The 18,788-nt window shown below is 46.1% G+C and overlaps 1 protein-coding gene across 1 annotated transcript in view; it reads right to left on the reverse strand.

Annotated features, from left to right (window-relative positions):
* CAPS2 (calcyphosine 2) overlaps window positions 1-18,788 on the reverse strand; it is a 2,181,571-nt gene that overhangs the window by 547,003 nt on the left and 1,615,780 nt on the right. The gene's annotated exons all lie outside the window — the stretch shown is intronic.

The raw sequence follows: 18,788 nt of genomic DNA on the forward strand, positions 1-18,788 counted from the left end.
GAGGTACCAGTGTTGGCGTGGCCAGGCCGGTGCAATCAAAATCATCCTTGTCTTGTTTGATCTTTAATAGTACTTTGGAGAGCACAGGCAGAAGAGGAAAGGCATAAACTGACAGAGCATCCACCTTCCAAGCTTGTCTGTGGGGAGTCCTTGTGCAAAACTTTTCCAATTGATAATTCTGGGGGAGGCAAACAGGTCTATATCTGGGCTTCCCCATTTGCTTGTCAATATGTTGAAAATCCTTGGTTCCAGTTTCCACTTGTGTGGGTCCATAAGGTTTCTGCTTAGTCCGTCTGCCAGTGTATTTAGTTTTCCTGGCAGGAATTGAGCTTGTAGATGCACTTAGTAGCTCAATGCTGTGTTCCACAATTGCAATAGCTATTTTGCAGAGGGGGTAAGAATGTGTACCCCTGCTTGTTTATGTACCACATAACAGTGGTGTTGTCCGTCTTTACCATTAATTGTCCTGGAAGAATGTGGTCCTTGAAGGCTGTCAGAGCATTCTGTACAGCTAACATTTCTTTATGATTGATGTGAAGGTGCATTTGAATTGGGTTCCATTTGCCCTGAATGCACTTCCCTGCCAGGTGCACCCCCCATGCATAGTCTGATGTGTCAGGGTTTGGGCGGCAGGGGTTATTGTGAATGGTAGTCTCTTGTTTTGATGGCAGGCCTCTGCCCACCAAAGGAACTCTAGGCAAAGACAAGGAATGATAGGAATCATTGCTTCTGGATCCTGAGAATGTTGACACCATAGGCTTTTTAGATACCATTGTAGTTTCCTCATATACAGTCTTGTATATGGAATTAGAAGAATGCAGGAGGCCATGAACTCCAAGGCTTGTACTATTTGCCTTGCAGATAGCAGGGTTTTTGTGGCCACTTGTTTGAAGTAGGTTGTCAAGTGAATTTGTTTCTCTGGCGTGAGGAAAGCCATCTGGGAAGTTGTATTCAAGCTTGCTCCCAGGAATATAATTTGTTGACAGGGTACCAGGTGTGATTTCTTTTCATTTATGGTGTACCTCAGACAAGACGGCACCCTTTGTACAAAAGCCAGATGATTCAAAAGTATGTCCTGGTTTTCTGCCTGATATTTGAATATTTCTTTGCCTGCAAAATGCAATGACTGGAGCTAGGCACTTTGTGACTACCCTGGGTGCAGTAGATAAGCCAAAGGGCAGTGCAGAGAAGTGATAGTGCGTGTAGTCTGCTTTGAAGCATAGGTATCTTTTGCAAGATTCCCTGATTGGGATGTGCAGGTATGCTTCCTTTAAATTTAGTGCTGCCAACCAGGCATCTTTGCTTAGCATAGGAAGCAACTGGTGAAGAGTCAGCATCTTGAATTTTGGAATAACCAAAAAGGTATTTAGAGTAGGCAGGTCCAGGATAGGATGTTATGAATTGTTTTTTTCTGGGTACCGGGGAATATCTCGAAGAGAAACCTTGTCCCTTTTCTTCTTCTGGTACCAACTGAATAGCCCCTATGATTAAGAGAGAGCGAGTACTTGCTTTTGGGTCTCTGCCCACTGATTTGGAGGTAGATCTGGGCAACCGCTTGGCGTTGGTAACGTGTGGAAGTGAAATTTGTATCCTTGGGACACTATTTAAAACCCATTTGTCCTGAGTAATGAGTCCCCAGTTCTTTGCATGAAGTTCAATCTTTCCCCCCAAAGGGGCAGTCAGTTGAGAAGTGCTTGGAAGTTTTAAAAAGAAGTCATAGAGACAGTTTACCATATGGGTGAGTTTTATTACTCCCAGATTTGGAAGTGGAGGCCCCCCCACACTGCTTAGTCCTGTGCGCCCCCTGGGACTGAAGTCTGGGTGCTCTGCTGGATCTGGGTTTGGACTGAGAAGGTCTGAAAGAGGCAGGAAAGGACCAATTCTTAGAAGGCCAATGCCTACTAAATCTTGGAGGCTGTACTTGTAAAAAATATTTAACAGTTTGCATAGATTTAGCTTTTTCCTCCATCTTTTTAAGTACTTCTTCTGCCCTGTTGCCAAACAGGCGGTCCTGATTTGAGGGAGCATCCAGTAATTTCACTTTAACATGATCTGGCAAGGATTTCTCCTTAAGCCAAGCATGCCTTCTAAGTACAGACCCAGTTACTGCAGCCCTGCAAGATGCCTCTAGTGAATCAAAACCACATTGCAATGTATGTTTACCAACTTGTTCAGCAGAATGCATTAAATCCTGTAAATCCTTATTTTCAGCACAATCAGGAAACAGCATCATTTTCTGTTTAAGCAATCCAGTAATATGCAGCTGATACTTTAACATATGAAACTGGCAATTCAAGGCACTAATGGCCAAAGTTGCAGAAGTGTATACCTTCTTACCCCATTTATCCAGCGCCCTGGAGTCTCTATCAGAGGGGGTAGGATTTTTGGCAGTAGTAGCTTTAATGCCCTTGGGTGCCTGTGAAATGGTTTCAGGATCCGCAGTAGGATTTTTGAAAAGAAACTTGTGAGAGTCAGGAACCCTGTAATATCTATCAGGTTTTCTGGAAGCAGGAGGTAAAGAGATAGGGGCCATGCTAGATTCCGAAAAGGCATCATTAACAATGTCCAGTACAGGAGGTATAGCTAAAGGTTTGTGCTGGGGCAGGAATAAGAAATCCCTATGCCTCTTTTTTGAATCCAAGAAATCCTGACTTTCCCAACGTAAATGCTCCCTGAGAGTATGCAGGGTTTCACCAAAAGAGAAATTGTCTGGGGGGGGTCCTCAGCATCAGAATCCTCATAGGTAGATAAGGGTAAATCCTGGTCATCAGAGGACAGAGAAATTTCAGAATCCTGATCAGAAATATTATAAGCAAACTCAGTCCCAGGTCTCTTAGAGGGGGAAGGTTGGGTTCCCCTGATTAAAGTAAGATCTTCAGTCATTCTTATCATTCGTTTTTTTAGGCATAGAGGCCTGACCATGCGGTCTGGGCGTCAGTTTTCTAGGCATGGTTCGAGTTTTTGGCCTTGAAGAAGAAGATGGTGTCGGTTTAATATGCAAGTCAGTAGGCCTGAATACACCCTCAGAAGTCGGTGCCTGCACAGTGGCTCCGGACCTATCCAAGGTAGAGACATCCACAGGTTCCACTGTTGAAGCATCTCGTGGCATACGAAAGCACCTCACTGAGTACCGGCGAACTGGATGGCCTGTCTCTGTCTTTATCTTTGTATTTTTTCGGAATGTCGGTAGTCGAATGGCTTACTGAAGACATATCAGGATAATTGAACAGAGCACCAAAATATTTAGCAGTGCAAATATCCCAACAATGGATAGTTTGTGGTTTAAATAAGGCACAAAACCGACAGCGACATACGTCATGGCCAGGGCCTAGGCAAGGAATACAGTACGAATGAAAATCTTTATGAGGTATTTGCTTTCCACAAGAAATGCAATTATTTACTTTTACTGACATCGGTTTAGAGCAAGAAAAAGTTTCCCCAACAGGGTACTTAGCTTTTAGTTGAAGACTTCGGTTCTGAAACTCAAAAACGAAAATTTCAGGAGTCGGCCAACCGGCACTTGCAAACTGCTTCTGCTTCGGGCACCGCAAGGCAAGAAAGACTGATGTAATGAAATCGGCTGCATGTTTTATACCCCTGACGACCTGATGTCATTGAAGAAGAGAAAGCAACCGACGTAGGACCCAAGAATTTGTTAATCAAGCTGACTAAGGGCTACTGCAAGCAGATAACCCAAATGTAATGACTGCAACAGTGAAACACGAAGAACATCAACAGGGATGTCAATCTATCACCAAAATTTATATCCTACCTTAGCAGACAGTAAACAGGTCACTACTAACACAGACACAGCTTCTGATATAACTAGAATAGCATTACTAGCTTGGAGAGTCCACTCCAGTCAGAGCTTTGAAAGGGACCCTATTCCAATTACCTTTGGCTAAGGTTCATCTTGACTGGGAGAGTGGAAGAGGAAGCAAGCAGGTAGGTGTGTTTGGGGATATTCCTGCAGATGTCCTAATAGGGAATGACTCTGATGATGTAGTACCTTGTGTACATGCAGTGACACGCAGTCAAGGTTGGAGACAGGCATGTAGATCCAGTAGCCCGGAGAAGACCCAGACAAATTTCATACCTGAAGCTGGGACTGGTGTGGTGGCTGTTTCAGAGAAGGAGCTATTCTGTAGCAGTACATCTGAAAGTAAGCCAAAGCTGCTGGTGGGTACTGATGTTCCCTTGGACATGGTGACTGCAAGGATGGAGATGAGAGATAGTACCCATAATGATAGTGATGTAAAGCTGTCGGAAGTTACTATGCTGCCTGCAGAAGCGGAGCTTGGGAGGGTCACAAATGTAGAGTTGAGACAGGATGAACTTACGGATCCTACATTACAAAGCTGGAGGAGATGGCTAATGAAGCACCTGAGACTCAAGGAAGAGGGGAGTCTGTATATGGGAATAAAGGTTGCTGTATAGAAAGTGGACTCCTAAGGGAGGGCTGGAAGGTGAGGTAGTACAGCAGGTGGTAGAGCCTAGGGCCTACCATCTGCCACTTCTAGCTATAGTCCCTAATATTCCTTGTGCAGGTGATACTGAAACAGATAAGTAAAGTTTGCTGTATAAAGAGTGGACTCCTAAGGATGGGCTGGAAGGTGAGGTAGTATGGCAGTTGGTAGGACATAGAGTCTACCATCTGCCACTTCTAGTTATGGTCCCTAATATTCCTTGTGCAGGTGATATTAAGGCAGAAAAGGAAGGCTTGCTGTATAGAAAGTGGACTCCTAAGAGAGGGCTGGAAGGTGGGGTAGTACGGCAGTTGGTACAGCCTAGAATCTACTGTCTGCCACTTCTAGCTTTAATTTCTAAAAAGAAGTTGTCTTACCATAATGTTCCATCTGAGTTGTTTCATCTTTGTTTATTCATTACTCATGGGATTCGGTTCCGACCTCGGAACCAAGCCGGCCTTTTTTCCAAGCTCTCGTCAGCCACAAACCTCTCGAGCTAAGATTTTACCCATCATGCCCTTCTCCCTGTTACCTCAGATCTAGTTTGTAAGTTGGAAAAATGAAACCAAGGCTACCTCTGATCAGACATGACCTAACAACTGGAAAGAAGGACAAATGAGATCCACCAAAAACCTTTGGAGGGGGAAGGCGGGTGGGCCGTAATGAATAAACAAAGATGAAACAACTCAGATGGAACGTTATGGTAAGACATAACTTCTTTATCTGATGTTGTTAATCTTCGTTTATTCCTTACTCGTGGGACAGAGTCCCCAGCTATCTTGTTTCCTGGGTGGCCCTATGGAAGGACATTCCTGAGCACCATAGAACCAAAAGAAGCTCTGCCTCTGGAGGCCAAGTCCAACTTGTAATGAGCAATGAAGGTATGAAGTCTAGCCCAGGTTGCAGCTGCACAAATGTCATTCAAAGATGTTCTCGCATGGAAAGCTGCAGAAGTTGACACTGATCTTGTAGAGTGGGGCTTTACTCTGCCAGGTAAAGGGATACCATTCTTGCCATAAATGAAAGTAATACAATTCCTCAACCAAGTGGCTAAAGTAACTTTTGAAACTGGACAACCTAGTCTGGATTTAGAAAAGGCCAAAAACAGCTGGTCAAATTTTCTATTAAATTTGTCCTGTCTAGGTAAAAACTAATTTCTCTATGTACAACCAAGGTATGCAGGCAATATTCCCCTCTCTTAGAATGCTTTGGGAAGAACACTGGTAAATCAATAGTCTGATTGATAGATAACTCAGAAACGACCTTGGGCAAGAAGGTCGGACTGGTCCTTAATGAAACTATGTCCTTACGAAAGATGAGGTAGGGGAGTTTGATAGACAAGGCCTGTAATTCAGAAATACGTCTGGCAGAAGTAATAGCAACTAAGAACAGTGTTTTCCATGACAGATACTTTAGATCACAGGTAGATGCAGGCTCAAAGGGAGAAGTTGTCAACCCTTGAAGGACTAAGGCCAGGTCCCAACATTGAACAGGTTCGCTGAATGGAGGCTTTAGTTGGGTTACACCCTTCAGAAAGGTCTTACAAAGTCTGTGTGACATTAAGGAAGAGCCCTGGAAGCCAAAATGAAAATTAGAAATCGCAGCCAAATGAACATGAACTGTGGAGGCTGCTACTCCCGAGTTAAAAAAAGGTCTGAAAGATATTCTAGCACAATAGAAACAAGAGCTGTAAAAGGGTCGATTTGTTTAACTTGTAGCCAGAGAGAAAATCTCTTCCATTTGCTGTGGTAGAGTAGTCTGCTGGATGACCTATGAGAGGCAATCAGGATGTCATGCACAGAGGAAGATAGATCATGCTGCCCTGGCAATCATTGGAAGTGGATAAACCAAGCTGTCAGTTTCAGGCTGGGTAGGTTTGGATGAACCAGATTCTGCGGGTGAGAGATTAACTCTGGAGATGGATTGAGAATCCATGGTCGATCTAGCAGGAAGGGAAACCAAACTTGTCGTGGCCAATAAGAAGCAATGAGGATCACTTTGCTCTTCAATTGAGGAACAGGGGAACGAGGGGTATCAGAGGATAGCGAGGGCCAATCGTGGACTAGAGCATCTCTCTGTGACTGTCCCAGAGGGGGGGATCAGGGCAAAGTAATTGCTGCACTTGTGATTGGACGGGGATACAAATAGATCACATCAAGGCTAGCCCCAGCGGTCGAAAATCTTTGCCGCCACTAGAGGACTGAGAGACCACTCGTGAGGCTGTAGAATGCATCTGCTCAGCTTATCCGCTATCATGTTGGAGCTCCCAGGGATATGCATCGCTATCAGAAAACGGTTGGAGGCTATCGCCCATTGCCATATTCTCATGGCCTCTCGACAGAGTGGGTATGATCTGGTTCCCCCTTATTTGTTGATGTAGCAGACTACTGCCATGTTGTCTGACTGAACTGCAATACTCCCTGATGGAAGGATCGATTGGAATGCTTGCAACGCTAGTAGCACCACCCTCAGTTCTAGGACACTGATATGCAGATGGGCCTCCATCTGTGACCAAGTGCCTTGGACTATCTTTCCCTGAAACAGCCCCTCCCATCAGGGAAGCGTCCGTGGTCACTGTGGCATTGGGCTGATGGGGGTGAAGGGGCGAGACCACTGGTGAGGGTTGTTTGACATCCACCAGAGCAAGTCCTGTTTGCAAATCTTGGTTATTCGAATCAGAAAAGATAAGGGGTGCTAGGTGGGTACCACCGAGTAAGAAGCAGCCATTGAAGACGCCTCATGTGCAGCCTTGCTAGAGGGACTATGGTGATGGAGGCAGCCATCGATCACAGCAGTTCTTTGTGAAAAGTATTGCCTGAACCTGTTCTTTGATCCTCTGAATTCTGTGATCTGGTAGAGAGGCTGTACAAGTCATTGTGTCCACAATGACTCCAGTGAACTCTAATGAGTGACTCGGAGTAAAATTTGTCTTCTTCCAGTTTATCGATATTCCGAGCTGCTGTGCAGTGTTTAGGGTGTAAGTCAAGGTCTTTTCCAGTAGAATATCTGTCTTGCTGGGGCAGTAATAAGCCTGGAATCCTTGAAGCCGCAGGTGAGCAGTGACTACTGCCATGCACTTTGTGAACACTCAGGAGGCTGTAGAGAGTCCGAAGGGCAGTATGCAAAACTGGTAAGGACTGGCTCCCGCCCAGAAGTGAAGATATCTTCTTGAGCACCTTTCCCCCTTTATGTGGTAGTATGCGTCTTGAAGATCTATGGAGCATATCCAATAAACTTTTTCCAAAAGTGGAAGTATAGACTGAACCGTGACCATCCGGAATTTTTCTGTCTTTACGAATTTGTTTAGGGCACTGAGATCCAGAATTGATCTCCAGTCCCCTGTCTTTTCTGGCACCAAAAAGAATCTTGAATAGAAGCTGGATCCTGTTTGGTCTGGTTGGACCTGTTTGGATGACTCTTTTTCAAAGGAGCTCTGATATCTCCATAGCTGCGGCTTTCCTTTGACTGGGTGGCACGTCGGGTAAGCTTCTGGGTAAGGGAGGAGTGAATAAGAAAAGAATATAGTATCCTCTGGTGATGAGCCTTTTTACCCAAGCATCTGTGGTTATGGTTTGCCAGGTAGAAGGGTACAAGAAAAAATTACCGCTGACTGCTTCCAGAAGAAAGCAATTGGGCTGCTCCTCAGGAGCGCTCATAGGGCTGTCCAGAGAACAATTCCCTGGAACCCCAGTTTCGCGGACCTCCCCTGCCCCAAAAGGGGCATCTTCCATTAGGATCCCCCCCTGCCTCTAGGGGAAAACTTGGCCTGAGAGTCATGGAAGTGACCCTGAGACTTTTTGTGCCACATTTTCCCACTCTTCTGATTCCTAGAATAGAACTGTTAAGGAGAAGATAAACGGACACCCACAGTAGATAGGGTCTTACTGTCCTGTTCACATCTGTCCAATGTATCTTTTACCTTGGAGCAAAAAAAGGTAGTTGTCTCAATAGGGGCATTAAGGAAGGAAGCCTTGAAGGGATCTGCAAAGTCACAAAGGTGCATCCAGGCGTGGCATCTCATGACTATGCCTGCACCCGCAGCTCTCGCCGCTCCCTCAGCAGCATGTGATATCAAACGCATTGAGGAATTGGAAACCAATTCTAGGGTCACTGAGAGGCCACCTTCTCTCGGACCTCATCAGAAACAGCTCCTGCCAAGGTCTCAGAGAGTTCGGACACCAGGTCTCTTTGTAGCCTTGTGAAATGTACCATGTAGTTCAATGACCTAACAGCAAAGGTCGATGACGTGAATACTTGCTTCCCTAATCTGTCCACCGCCTGGGAATCCTTATTGGACAGGTGAACAGCCTGGCTCTCCTTTGCCAGTTCCTTCTTTGTAGTGGCAGCCACCACCATGGCGTCTACTGGGAGACTTTTTGACCAATGGGGGCACTCTTCTGGGGGAGAAAGGATTTTGTCCGACCTACGAGGTATGGCCTTCACAGAATCCAGTGCCTTCCATGAATGCTGCACGATGAGCTTGACAAGCTCATCGGCTGGTGGAGTAACCCAGGTGGTAAGAGGCTGGGCATGAAAAGTCTACAGGAACACAGACTCCTCTGAGGAAGGGTTAGAGGACTTCCATTCACCTCTCTGTTTTAAAATTTCAAGGATGTCACCAAAGGAAACCTCGTCGGAAGGTGAACATGGGAACTCCTCCCTGTCATTGTAATCTGTGTCTTCGGTCACTGACTCTTCCATGGAGTCCATGTGCTTCCTCTTACACACAAGTCTTGCAGTGGACTTCCTCAGTGGGAGACTTTGGGGAAGGCTGCAAGGATGGGGTCTCCAGGGGGAGAATGGCCTGACGTTTGCACCCAGAGTCTGGGGGTTGAGGCTTGAGACAGCTGAGGCTCAGAAGAAGTAGTAGTCTCCGACAGAGGTGGCTGAGAAGCAGTGTCCACTGTCCTCTCCAAGACCGGGAAGGTCAGCTCTGAAGGCGATTCGGGCCTGTCCAAAAAAGGGCTCGCACGACCACTGAAAGAATGTGTCTGAATAGGTAATGTCACCGAAACTGGTGGTGTTTGTATAGTCTGCGCTACCAGAGCCGGCGCAGAAGCGGTATGAACCGAAATCAACAGTGTGGAAGATTCCTGCACTGAGAATGGTGTTGTCAAAATTGGAGTTGTTTGCACCCAAACCATCAGTGCCGAAAAAGACTGCACCAAAGAAACTGTCAGTGCTGAGAGGGTCTGCGCCAAGAAAACTGTCGGTGCCAAAGATGTCTGCACCAAGAAACTGGACGGTGCAGGAGTCTGCACCCAGACTTCAGTCATTGCCAAAGATGGCTGCGCCGATACACCAATCAGTGTCAAGAAAGTCTGCACTGAACTAGTCAGTGCTGCAGTAGTCTGCACCATGAAGGCTGAAGTCTGCATCAAAAGCAATGGTGTAGAGGGACCAGCAGACATAATCGGAGACAGAGTCAAGTAAGTCAGTGCCGAAGCAGCCGCTGGCACTGACGACTCTGACAATTTAGCCTTTTTATGTTTCAATTCCTTAGGGTCTCCAGCGGGAGACAATGGAAGAGACTTAGACCTTTTATGTTGATTGAGAGGAGGAGAAGATTCCTGCGACCCAGAAATAGCCTCCCAGAAAGAGGTCTTAAGAAGACCCTTTAGGACTAGTTTATTTTTACATTCATTCAAAGTCCTTACAGAAAAACCTTTGCAAATATGACAGGGCGGCTTCCCTGTGAGAAATTAGACACTGTTATTTGTGCTAGCATGCCTGGCAAAGATTTTGTACATGATTTCAGATTAGCCTGTGTATTATATGCCAGCATAACTAGATATGACATTGTAAAGAAGTTCTTGCCTATTGATTTGTAATCTGTTTTTACAGAATGTTTTAAAGACTTGAACACTGTCCTTTTACATTTATAACTGTGCATGTTTGTGAAGAAAGACTCTAAAGGCAAACTGTCTCAGATTCAGCTGATCTGCAGATGATGTCATCCGAATGTTGACAGTTGCTATGCGTTACTGTCAGAAGCTGAAAGACAGGAAGGAACGTTAGTAAACTGCTGTTGGTTGATTTTCAAAATATGAGATGAAAATTAGAACTGGGAACAGCTGTGACAGGCTAGTCTATAAAAGAGCCTGCTGAAGAAAGCTGAAGTCAGCTGTCAGCTACAGAAGTCAGTTGTTACAGTTGGTAGGGTGTCAGTTAACAGCCAATTGCTAGTTGTGCTGTGTAGCGAATACCCAAAAACGACTCACCAAGAACTGTAGGCCTGCCTTTGCTCTGTTGCAGTAATTTAGTTTAGATCAGGGACAGTGTTACTCAGATAGGAAATTATAACTAATCAGTTAGATTAGTTACAGTACTTCTGAATGTTGGATTTCTATCCTACAATATTGATTTCTTTTTCCTGGTAATTGAGTTATGTTTGTTTATTGGAAATTATTGTTTTATATTTTAATCATTTTACTCATTATTAAATATTTTTATTACCTTACATTGTGGCTGGTCAATCAGTGTTTTCTTTAGTGATTTGGGAGTGCTCATACTTGCCTTGATAACTGCCCAGGCCACCCTGAAAGCCTGGCTGCTTAGCCATTTGCTATTATCTGTTTTAATCCCATTAAAACATTCCCATTATCTGTACTTCCATTACGTCAAAGTCAAAACCCTGTGCATCAAGCTGTTCTGTTGTATTTCTGGGTGATATGGATAAGGTATCAGGCAGATAAAGAAGTTTGCCTTTTGTATAGACTATTTTGAAGGTGTACTTTTGCAATTTGAGCATCATTGTTTGCAATCTTGCTGGAGCTGAATGCATAGGCTTCTTTAGAATAGCAACTACAGGTTGTTGATCAGTTTCAATCTGAACAGCTCGACCATAGATACAATCATGAAACTTTCAACATGCAAATACTATTGCCAAAAGTTCATTCTCAATTTGAGCATACTGCATTTCGGTTTGGGTAAGGTTTCTAGATGCATAGGCTACTAGTATGCCTTCTTGAAGAATAACTGTGCCAAGACCAAATTTTGAAGCATCACAGGACAGAGTGACTGGTTTATTGACATCATAGTATCTGCTTAAGGTCTTGAAATGCTTTCTGATGCTGTTCCAACCATGACCATGTAACATTTTTTGCACATCGGCTCTCTCAAAGGTGCTGTCACCTCACTGAAGTCTGGTATAAACTTGCCTACATAACTGACCATGCCAAGAAAACACTGTAGAGCTTGAACATTATTTGGTGCTGACATCTCAAGAATAGCTGCTTGCTTGAATGGGTCCTTAGGAATTTATATATGCCAAACGAAGCACTGAAAGTAGTCAGTAATGAGGATTTGTGCTCAAGCATCACTTGCCAAAATGAACTTTTTCATCCAAGACAGAAAAAAAAACAGTGGCATTCGGTATTAAATCTCTTGGATCAATGCATATTCTGATTTCGTCTGAGCCTTTTTTTGGGCTGCTACCACAGATGACACCCATTCAGTTGGCTCTATAACTGGACAAATTTCACCTTGCTGCACCATTTTATTTAATGGAGCTTTGACTTTATCCTGCATAGCTATCAGAACTTTTCTTGCTGGTCTGACTACTGGACTGACCTCTGGGTCTAACTTCATAGAATACACAACTGCAAGTTTGCACAACTTGTCATCGAAAACATCAGCATACTCTGAGAAAATGGCTTCAGAAAAACTGGAACTAGGATATGTGCTTATATGATGAACTTCTTTGGTAAAAGAAAGCAGATTCATTCTCAAACTGTCCCTGAGACCCAATAATGACTGCACAGGTCTTCGAACTACATGGAATTACAAGCTGTAACAGTTCCTGGCCACATAACATGAAAGCACTACTGAGCCTTCGGATTGAATTTCTTCACTTCCATAAGCAACAAGTTTTGCACTACTAGCCACATTGAGTTGTTCATTAGTTCTCACCTTAGCAAATATATCTGCTGACATAACATTACACTTTGAACCAGTGTCTACTTTGAGCTCAGTGGATCTGGACAGTACAAAACACTTTGTTCTTTCCCAACAAATTCACTGCAGCAACCTTTTCACCAATTAGTGATACAACATCTGCACAGAAAGTAGAATTGCAGCTCTCTATATGATCAACTTGCTTTTTTAAGTGACCCTTGTTTATAACTATGTGAGGTTTACTTGATTTGCCAAACTTTTGAAAATGGTTCCATTTTTTTTTACACTTGTGGCATTGCTGGCCAAATGCTAAGCATTTCTCTCTTTTAGACTCATGATTGGCACCACAATTGTGGCAGTTAACAATAAAGCTGGATTTGGGTTTTGCTGACTCACGATTGTACTGCAATGAGCATGCTCCTTTCTTAGCACTTGCTGGAAAACTATGTAGTTTCCCAGGAAGAACCCGCAGGGGCTGTAGCTGCCATGTGCTTAGGCCCGCTTTTGCTTGCCACGTGTTGCATGCTGTCTACATTTGCTCTGGAGCCTGCTGAAACCATGGTCTTATCACTTGCAAGCATACTTGTGTGCCTTTCTGTAACTTCATGGATTTGACAAATCTCAATAGCTTTACGCAGCATTAAATCACTGTCATAAAGCAAAATCTTTCTCACAGCAGCACTTTTAATACCACACACAAGCCTGTCCTTTATCAACTCATTTTTTAAGTCACCAAACTGACACATTTTAGCCTTGTTCCTCAGGTCAAAAACATAAGCTGCAAAAGTTTCCCCTGGGCTTCTGATTTCTTGTGTAAAACAAATGCCTATGTAATGTAATATTTGTCTGGGGGTTACACATTTCTCTGAATTTGTGCTTCAAACACTCTAGGTCTTCCCTTGATTCAGCCTGTACAACAATATGGCGATTTTCACCTTCTCCCATATACTGCTGGTGCTTACACAAATGAAAGCTCTCTTTCAATGGCTTCTGACCCAGCTAGGAATAGCAAAATGAATGCCCTGGTGCATGCATCTTTGTCAGAATAAGCTGCTTGTATAAAAATATCATACTCTTGCTCAAATATTCTCCAATTTTCTGCAATATTCTGATCAAATACAAGTGTCTAGGGCTTTCACAATCCATCTGCCATTAACAACACATACCAGTGAAGGGTTTTGCAAATATGCAGGAACACACATACATATGCCACAAATTTATGCCAGCATCCGTAAACTTTGTCCAACAGCACAACAGGCCTCTAAATATCTGAACTTTGCAAAATAAGTCTCACAGGTACTGTAATACTCTTGAAATTTCTGTACTGAAAGAAATCACACTATCAGTATAAGAAACATTTCAAAATAACTTCACTGTTGAATGAACCGGCCAGAAGAAGCTCAGACTAAGAAACATTTCGAAGTAACTGCACTTTGCAAATAAACAGTACACGGCACACTGAAACTTCCCCAAAAAGCAGTACTTTGCTAGATAATTCTTTACAGTGCAAGAAACATTCTGTAATGGCAGAACTTTGCGAATAGACACACTCAGCAAAAGAAATTTTTCGAAATGGCTGTACTTTGTACTTCACGAAATAGTTGCACTTTGTACACAGATAAACTCTTCGGAATACATGCACAATTATAAGCACACACTGTAAGCACTTTTACACACTGAGATGCTTTGAATAATTAGAAGTTATGTACTCACCATAACGTTCCATCTGAGTAGGTGTATTCATTTGTCTGCAACCTGTGGGTTATGGATCCGATATCGGATCCGAACCGGCATGGTTTTCCAGCTATGGATCCGAGCTCTCAGCTCCTCCCCTCATCCATAATTCCCTGCTCTCCCTACATGACCTCAGATCGAGTTTGCCATCAATAAAAATACCCTAGAAAGGGTAACACGTAATATGCAGGAAACTGACAAGGCCAGGGGGATAGGAGGGCGGGATGGTTGCAGACAAATGAATACACCTACTCAGATGGAACGTTATGGTGAGTACATAACTTCTAAATCTGAATTAGGAGATTCATTTGTCTGCAACCTGTGGGACAGAGTCCCCAGCTACCTGAATCTTGGGCGGCCATCATGGAAGGATATTCCGGAGCACCGCGGAGCCAAAGGATGCTCTACCTCTAGATGTAATATTCAACTTGTAGTGGGAAATAAAGGTATGAGATGAAGCCCAAGTGGCTGCTGAACAAATATCATCCAGAGGAATCCTAGCTTTAAAGGCCGCTGAAGTAGAAACTGACCGGGTTGAATGGGCATGTACTCCCTCCGGTGCGGGCCTTCCAGAAGCTTGATAAGCCAATAAGATGCACTGCGAAATCCAGCGTGATAAGGAGACTTTGGAAATTGGTTTACCCAAATTGAATTTAGCAAAGGAAATAAACAACTGGTCGGATTGCCTATGACCAGCTGTCCTGTTCAGATAAAATCTAAGTTGCCTGTGAACATCTAAGGAATGTAGCTTGTATTCACCTTTGTTTTGATATTTAGGAAAGAAAACAGGGAGGTTAATGGATTGATTAATATTTGCTTCAGAAGCTACCTTAGGAAGAAAGGACGGGTTGGTCCTGAGGTATACACGGTCCGGATGAAAGACCAAGTAAGGAGGCTTGATGGATAAGGCTTGAAGTTCTGAAACTCTCTTGGCCGAGGTAATGGCTACTAAAAAGGCCGTCTTGAAAGATAAAAATTTCAGATCTACCGTAGCCACAGGTTCAAAGGGGGGAGCGGTCAAGGCCTGAAGAACCAATGAAAGGTCCCAAGGAGGAACCACTTGCTTTACAGGGGGTCTAAGGAGAAAAGTACCTTTTAGGAAAATCTTACACAGTTTGGCAGACATCAGTGGACTGGAGTCTTGACCAATATGATAGTGAGAAATTGCCGCAAGTTGCACTTTGACCGTGGAACTGCTGGCACCATCATTAAAAAGAGTGGTTAGGAAGTCAAGCACCAGAGGAAGGGGAACTGTGAAGGGGTCTAGACCTTGCCGCTCCGCCCAAATGGAGAACCGTTTCCACTTGCTGCGGTAAACTTTCCTGGTAGATGGTTTATGAGCCGCTACCAGGATGGCCTTAACTGGAGACGAAATACCGGGAGTCCTGATTAGGAGTGGAACTGGAGCAGCCAAGCAGTTAGCTTCAGGTTGTCCAGATTCGGGGTTGATAGATGGGACGGGTGAGATATCAGATCCAGAATGGGATCTAGAATCCAAGGTGGATTCACTGAGTGAGACCTTAGGAAAGGGAACCAGATCTGTCGAGGCCAGAATGGGGCAATGAGAATCATTCTGCACCCCAACCGAGAGGCTTTCTGAAGAACTTGGAGCATCAGAGGCAAAGGGGGGTAAGCGTAAAGAAGACCGGGGGGCCAAGCATGCACCAGAACGTCTCTTGGGGTATCTCCGGGAGGAGGGATTAGAGCGAAAAAACTGTCGCACTTGGTGTTTGATGGAGACGCAAAAAGATCGCAACAAGGAGTTCCCCACCGTGCGAAGATGCATTTTGCTACCTGAGCATTGAGAGACCACTCGTAAGGGGAGAGAATGGTGCGACTGAGTTTGTCCATAAGGATGTTGGACTGACCCGGAATATGCGTTGCGATGAGAAAGTGGTTGGTGGAGATTGCCCATTCCCACACTCTCATGGCTTCTCGACAAAGAGAGTAAGACCTGGTTCCCCCCTGTTTGTTGTTGCACCAGAAGACAGACATGTTGTCCGACTGAACTGCAATAGTTCCCAAGGGAAGAAAGGCCTGTAGTGCTTGCAACGCTAAGAGCACTGCTCTCATCTCTAGAACATTGATATGCAGTAAGGTCTCTGAATCGTTCCACGTGCCTTGGACCGTCCGCCTGCAAATGCCCCCACCCGAGGCGGGAGGCGTCCGTGGTCACCGTGGCGAGAGGGGGAGAAGCACAAAAGGGGCGGCCTCCGTGGAGATCTTGTGAGTGGAGACACCACAGGAGGGACCGCTTGCAAGCCTTGCTGATCGCAATGGGATGATGCATAGGAAGAGCAAGATAAGACCACTGAACTAGGAGTGTCCATTGAAGGACCCGCATATTGAACCTGGCGAGAGGAAGAAGAGCTATCACTGCTGCCATGGACCCTAGAGCCCTCAGGACCAACTCCGCCAGAACTGAGCTGGAGTGGAGGATGGCCCGCACCTGGAGCTGCAGATTCTGAACTATGTCCGCAGTGAGGAAGGCTCTTAACTGTCTCGTGTCTAACCTGGCACCTATAAAATCTATGAATTGCGTAGGGGCTAGGTTGGACTTTTCTGCATTTATTGTGATGCCCAGGCGGGGAGCTAGATGGAGAAAGGAATCTCGCGCCAATAACAGTAGATGCCTTGTTGGGGCGGTGAGGAGCCAGTTGTCCAGGTATGGGAAGACCTGTACCCCCTGAAGGCTCAGGTGGGCCGCTACCACTGCTAATACTTTGGTGAACACCCTGGGGGCTGTGGTGAGACCAAAGGGAAGGACCCTGAATTGGTAGTGACTGGCTCCCAGCCGGAAGCGAAGAAACCTCCTGGAGCGTCTGTCCATTAGAATGTGGTAGTACGCATCCTTGAGGTCTATAGAGCACATCCAGTGATTTTCTCCCAGAAGGGGGAGAATGGACTGCAAGGTAACCATTTGGAACTTCTCCTTGGGAACTGCCAGGTTTAGGAGTGAAAGGTCTAATATTGGTCTTAGGTCCCCCGTCTTTTTTGGCACTAAAAAGAACCTGGAATAGAACCCTGATCCGATCTGGTCTGGGGGGACGGGCTGGATGGCTCTTTTCTTCAGCAGATGGCCAATTTCTGCCAAAGCGGCCTCCCACTGACCGGGTGGAACGTCGGGGAGGGACTTCAATTTTGGGATGTGATGAAATGGAATGAGGTATCCTCTGGATATGATGCGGAGGACCCAGCGGTCTGATGTAATGGACTCCCATGCCGCTAGGTGCTCCGAAAAACGTCCCCCGACTGCCTCCAGAGTGGAGCAGCCAGGCAACCCTTCAGGGCTGCTGCGCGGGCCGTTCAGAGAAAGGTTCTCTGGACCCAAAGTTCCTGGGAGCCCCTCTGCCCCTGGGGCGGCGTCCTCCCTGTCCTCCTCTGCCACGGAAGGACTGGTTGTCCGGAGCGGGTTGGGACTGCTGCGACTTCCGGAACCACATCTTCTTTTGGCCCTTTTGGTTCCTAGAATAGGGCCTCTGGGGCACAGAGAAGCGTATTCCGATGGCAGACAGCGTCTTCCAGTCCTTCTCGCTCTGGGTCAAAGTATCGTGAACAGTTTTGCCAAAAAGGGCAGAACCATCGAAGGGAGCGTTCGTGAATGACGCCTTGAAGGGCTCCATGAAATCGCAATGTCGGAGCAAGGCCTGACGTCTAGTAACTAGGCCTACCCCTGCAGCTCTAGCGGCTCCCTCCGTAGCATGGGACAGTAACCGCATAGAGGTATTAGTCACGGACATGAGAGTGGCCATACGGGTGGAGTGCAACAGTTTGTCCTCCTCCGACATGGACTCTGGGGGGATGCAGCGTATTCCTTGATAAGATCGCGCTGCATCCTGATCACATGTGCCAAGTAGTTTAGCGCCCTCACTGAAAAGGTCGCTGAACTAAACATTCGCTTCCCCAAGCGGTCCATCATCCGAGACTCCTTGCTCGGAGGATGGACTGAGGCACTCTCCTGGGAAAGTTCCCTCTTGGTGGCTGCAGCCGTCAACATGGCATCTACCGGAGGCCCCTTGCTCCAGTGGGCACGGTCTGCCGGGGGACTAAGGATGCGGTCTGGCCTTTTGGGGATTGGCTCCACGGTGTCCGGATCCTTCCACGCCCTGGTGGTAATTAGGTCCACCAGGGGGTCGGCAGGAGGGGACACCCAAGAGGTAGACGGGCCCGCTTCAAATGCCTCCAAGAACACGGATTCGTCCGAGGAAGACTTGGGGGCAGACCACCCCCCCTTATGCGAAGCATTTCCATGATGTCTCCAAAGGAGGCATCCTCGGGGGGTGATCTTGGGGAGCCTTCCCCTTCCTCCAAATCCGTGTCTTCTGTGAGAGACTCGGGGGAGTCTATGTGCCTCCTTTTACACGTATGCTTGCGAGGTGCATCCTCAGGGGGGCTGTCCGAGGACCCCTCGCAAGCGGTGTCATGTTCCAATGGAACAACTTGGGGCAAAGGAGCGGGCTGTCCCAGTGGCCGGATGGTGGAAGCCTGGCCCAGTGCAGACGGAGCGCGGGAAGGAGCCGAAGCAAGTGCCGGGGGTCCGGAAACCCTCAACAGGGCCCTCTCCACTACATCAAAAGCCGAGGGGGAGCCAACCTCGACCAAAGGATCCGATAATCGGCTCCCCCTCGGATCCGAAGAGTGGATTGGAGCCGGCCCCGAGGCATTCGGATCCGAGGGGGCAGTGCGCTCCGA

This window comes from Protopterus annectens, chromosome 11.part0 (genome assembly GCF_019279795.1).
Source record: "Protopterus annectens isolate FY-2018-M chromosome 11.part0, PAN1.0, whole genome shotgun sequence".
Taxonomy (NCBI): domain Eukaryota; kingdom Metazoa; phylum Chordata; order Ceratodontiformes; family Protopteridae; genus Protopterus; species Protopterus annectens.